This window comes from Hevea brasiliensis, chromosome 5, assembly GCF_030052815.1.
Source record: "Hevea brasiliensis isolate MT/VB/25A 57/8 chromosome 5, ASM3005281v1, whole genome shotgun sequence".
NCBI lineage: Eukaryota > Viridiplantae > Streptophyta > Magnoliopsida > Malpighiales > Euphorbiaceae > Hevea > Hevea brasiliensis.
The window spans coordinates 113,635,796-113,641,051 of record NC_079497.1 but is presented as its reverse complement, the minus strand read 5'-3'; the positions used below and the strand labels follow the sequence as shown (position 1 = coordinate 113,641,051).

At 35.9% G+C, this 5,256-nt stretch overlaps 1 non-coding gene across 1 annotated transcript; it reads right to left on the bottom strand.

Annotated features, from left to right (window-relative positions):
• Positions 1-2,272: 2,272 nt before the first annotated feature.
• Positions 2,273-2,379, bottom strand: LOC131180538 (small nucleolar RNA R71). The gene has a single exon (XR_009149305.1). It is a non-coding gene; the product is annotated as a small nucleolar RNA R71 (small nucleolar RNA).
• Positions 2,380-5,256: the final 2,877 nt, after the last annotated feature.

Here is a 5,256-nt window from a genome sequence, read left to right as displayed (position 1 = left end):
CTCATTTCATATAGGCATTTTAGGGTAGTTTTGCATCCATTTTGTCCTCATATTTTAGTGTATTTTATGTTTTTAGCTTTATTTTATCTTATTCGTTAACTTTAGATACTTTATATTTGATTTTTGTAATTTTTGTTGTTTTTGATAGGATTTTGTGGCAAATCAAAGATCAATGAGTGCAATAGGAAGTGATTTGAAGAGATTTGGAGTTCTTTAAGCATGAAGGAAAGTTAAAGAAATCAAGCCTTGAAAGAGCAAACCAGCCGAAATTTGCTTGAGGCTTTGCTTAAGATCCTGCTTAGGGTAAAGCGGCAGTGCTTAAGGTGCAGCACAAGTCAAGCAGGTGTAGAAAAGTCCATTTTACTCTAAGTCTGCCGAGATTTGCTGAAGGTCTGCTTAACCTTAAGCAAACAGTGCAACTAGAGGCTGAAATTTGCTAAGAAGCTGCTTAGGGTTAAGCCGAACCCTAAGCAGACTGCCCAGAACGTGAATAGTGCTGCTGACTTGGATAATTTTACACCTCATTTTCTATCCACTCCTTGACTCTTATTTACTTTTAGGGCAACCTTTTGGGACGATATAAATTGATCATTTCCTTATTTTTGCCACAAGAGGGAAGGGAGGAAAGACAAAAAGGAAAGAAAATTTAATAGAGAGAGAGAGGAGACGCCATTCTCTCTTGGGGAGGAGCTGCTGCACCAGTTTTGGAGCTCCAGAAACCAGAGATTTTGGTTCTTCTACCTGGGTTTTTCTATTTTAGTCCTTTTATCATGTTTTTCTTTACTCTTCCATCAATATCTCTTGTAAATACCATTATGAGTGAGTAATCTCTTTAGATTTCAGAGTTGGGAAATATGTTTTAGATTGATTTGTGGATTTATACTGGGTATTTCCTTATTTTACATAAATATGAGTTTTGATTCCTTCCTTGTGTGCTTGATTTACTTGCCTAATGTTGGTACCCATTGGGTATTGTGTTAATCTTTGATTGAAGGATCGAAAGGTGAAAGTCATTGATAGATAATCAAGGATTGGAACTTAAAATCACCTAGATTTAGAAATAAACTAGGATTTTAAAAAGAATTAATTATTGGTTACAAAACTTAATGGGTTTTAAAGTAATCAAATAACATAGGAAAGTAGGTTTGGTTATTTTAGAACACACTTTGGTTTGCTTGAAAAAGATATCAAAGGAATTTAGAATCAATTTCCTTCAAACTCTATTTTTCTCTAAAAATTGGAATGCCCAAGACAAATCCCAATTAATTTATGCATAAACCCCAACTCTGGAATCACTTTTTACCATAATTAGACTTTCATTTGAATTACCCATTGTTAATTTAGTTTAATTGCGAACTAGAATTAGAATTAATTTGTTTGCTCCTTACCCATTTCAATTAGATTAATCAATTTACCTTGCTCATTTACATTTACCATTTATTCATTAATCATTAGCCCAAATAATCGCTTCATTTATAGTTTGGTAATCAAACAGCAAATCCTCGTGGGAACGATACTTGATTCATCACTTTATTACTTGAGACGACCCGTATACTTGCGGATTTGTCAACATCAAGTTTTTGGCGCCGTTGCCGGGGATTTGATTTTTGTTTGATATTGAACAATTGTTTGTTTGGTTAATTTAGGCATTTTATTTTATTTTCTTTTTACCATTTTACTTTGAGAATTTGTTTATTTTGTTTTTCAGGTACTTTATTTTATGAGAAGGACAAAAAGTGAAGAAATCAATCTATTCTTTAACCCAGAAATAGAAAAGACAGCAAAAGCTTTAAGAGTAGAATCTAAGAGGAGAAAAGCTAAAATTAAAGCTCAACAACAACAAGAAAGAGCACAAGAGCAAGAGGAATTACAAGAAGAAATGGCCGACAACAACAACAACAATAACAACCGCTCTGTGAAGGATCATGCCTATCCTAACATTGGAGATTTCATGCCAAGTATCACAAGACCAAGAGTAGAAGCTAATAATTTTGAACTGAAGCCTGCACTCTGTCAAATGGTACAACAATCACAATTTGGAGGAAATCCAAGTGAAAGTCCACATGTGCATCTAGCACACTTTCTTAAGATCAGTGATATGTTGAAGATAAATGGAGTTTCTGATGATGCAATTCGACTCAGATTATTTCCTTTTTCTCTGAAGGACCGAGCTAGAGAGTGGTTACATTCTTTGCCACCGGGTTCTATCACAACATGGGATGAACTTTCTCAAGCATTTTTAGCTCAATATTTTCCACCAAGTAAGACAGCTAAGCTAAGAAATGAGCTAACTTCTTTCAAACCTAGAGATGACGAGAGCTTGTATGAAGCATGGGAGAGGTACAAGGATTTGCAAAGGAGATGTCCACATCATGGGATTCCTAAGTGGATGCTTGTTCAACACTTTTACAATGGAGTTTCACCTGCTATTAGAAGTACAATTGATGCATCTTCTGGAGGTGATCTTATGGAGAAATCTGAAGATGAAGCTTTTTCTACTCTTGATAAAATTACTTATAACAACTACCAATAGAGTTGTGAGAGGAATGAAATCAAGAAACCAGCTGGTATGTTTGAGCTTGATGCCATGAATATGATTAATGCTAAGTTTGATGCTTTGACAAGGAAGATGGACAAGCTAAGCATGAAAGTAGATTCTTCAGCCGGAGGTCCTAGTAATTCAGTAGAAGTTGGAGCTGCAAATGTCAATTGTGCAGCAGATTTTTCTGCACTTAATCAAGATTTTTCAAGTGAGCAAGTGGATTATGTGGGGAACTACAATCAAAGACCAGGTGGTAACTCATTTTCTGCAACTTATGATCCAGCATGGAGAAACCACCCCAATTTCTCTTGGGGAGGTAGACAAGAGCAAAATCAGAATTTTCAGCAACCTTCTGGATATCAACAACATCAGAATTTTCAGCAGAATAGAGGTCCTCCTCCTGGAATTTCTAAACCTCAAAATGCACATGCTCCACCTCTAGCACAACAAGCACAACCAGACAAGACAGCTAGGTTGGAAGCTATGATTGAAACTCTACTTGTGAGCCATCAAAGTCAACAAGAAATGATTTCTCAATTAGCATCTAAAGTGGATCAAATGGCAACACACAACAAGATGTTAGAGAATCAAATAGCTCAACAAGCTAGCTCTTCAAGTAACAAAGCATTTGGGAAGCTCCCTAGCTAGCCAGATAATTCAAGGGAGCATTGCAAGGCTATTACATTGAGGAGTGGAAAAATATTGGAGAATGGAGATAAAAAGATTGAAGAGAAAATTGAAGAGGAGAAAAACAGAGGAGAAAAACAAACTGAAGCTGAAGTTAGAATTGGAGCTGAGAAAGAAAATTCAGTGGAAGAAAAAGGAAGTAAGGAGAAGGAGAGCAAAGAAGAAGAACCAAAATATGTTGCACCTAAAGCCTACATGCCACCTTTACCATTCCCACAAAGGTTCCAGAAAGCGAAATTGGATAAACAATTTGGGAAGTTCTTGGAGGTATTGAAGTCTTTGCATGTGACTATTCCTTTCACTAATGCTTTAGCACAAATGCCTTCATATGCTAAATTTTTGAAGGAGATTTTATCTAATAAGAAGAAATTGGAGGAATTTGAGACTGTAGCTCTCACGGAAGAAAGCAGTGCTATCTTGCAAAATAAGCTTCCACCCAAACTGAAAGATCCTGGAAGTTTCTCCATACCATGTCACATTGGGGATATCAGTATAGATAAGGCTTTATGTGATCTTGGAGCCAGTGTTAGTCTGATGCCATTGTCTATCTATGAGAAAGTGAAGATTGGAGAAATGAAGCCTACTACCATATCACTACAGTTAGCAGATAGGTCTATTAAATTTCCAATTGGGGTAATTGAGAATGTTCCTCTGAAAGTTGAAAAATTTTTCATACCAGTGGATTTTGTGGTATTGGAGATGGAGGAGGATGTACACATTCCTATTATTCTTGGTAGACCTTTCCTTGCTACTGCTGGAGCTGTGATTGATGTAAAAAATGGAAGGCTTACATTAGAAGTTGGGGAAGAGAAAGTTGAATTTAATTTGTTTCAAGCAATGAAAAAGAAAAATGATTCAAATTCATGCTTGAGAATTGATGTGATAGATGAAGAGGTCAGAGAAGTGTTTAAAAAGCAACATCCTAAAGATCCCTTAGAAGCTTGTTTGGTTCATAACATCAAAAAAGGGGACGAGATTGAAGAAGCTGCAAAATATGCTACAATTTTGGAAGGAAATCCACCATTGCCTATGGCTGATATTAAAAAGATTGGGGACTTGAAGCAAGATACAACTTCATCATCAAAGCTTGAAAAAAGTGAAGCACCTAAGGTAGAATTGAAACCTCTTCCAACAAATCTCAGGTATGCTTTTCTAGGTCAAAATTCTACATATTCTGTAATTGTTAGTGCTAAATTGATTGATTGTGAGGTTGAAAAATTGTTAAGAGTTCTTAGAAATCATAGAAGGATAATTGGTTATACCATTGATGATATTAAAGGAATACATCCTTCTGTGTGCATGCATAGAATTTTGTTGGAAAATAATCATAAAGCCTCTCGAGAATCACAAAGGAGATTGAATTCGAATATGAAAGAGGTTGTGAAAAAGGAGATCTTGAAATTGCTTGATGCAGGTATCATTTACCCTGTTTCTGACAGCAATTGGGTAAGTCCAGTTCATGTTGTACCTAAGAAAGGGGGCATCACAGTAGTGAAAAATGAAAATGATGAACTAATACCTACAAGGATCAGAATCGGATGGAGAATGTGTATAGACTATAGGAAATTGAATAATGCAACTAGAAAGGACCATTTTCCATTACCATTTATAGACCAAATGCTTGAGAGACTAGCTCATCATTCTTATTTTTGCTATTTAGATGGCTATTCAGGGTTCTTTCAGATCCCTATTCACCCAGATGATCAGGATAAAACTACCTTCACATGTCCTTATGGTACCTTTGTATATCGAAGGATGCCATTTGGACTATGTAATGCCCCTGCTACATTTCAAAGATGTATGATGTCCATATTTTCTGACATGATTGAAGATATTATGGAAGTGTTCATGGATGATTTTTCTGTATATGGTAAATCTTTTGATGAATGCTTATCTAACTTGTCTAAGGTTTTGCAGAGATGTGAAGGGTTCAATTTAGTTTTGAATTGGGAAAAGTGCCATTTTATGGTACAAGAAGGAATTGTTTTGGGACATCTTGTGTCAAACAGGGGTATTGAGGTGGATAA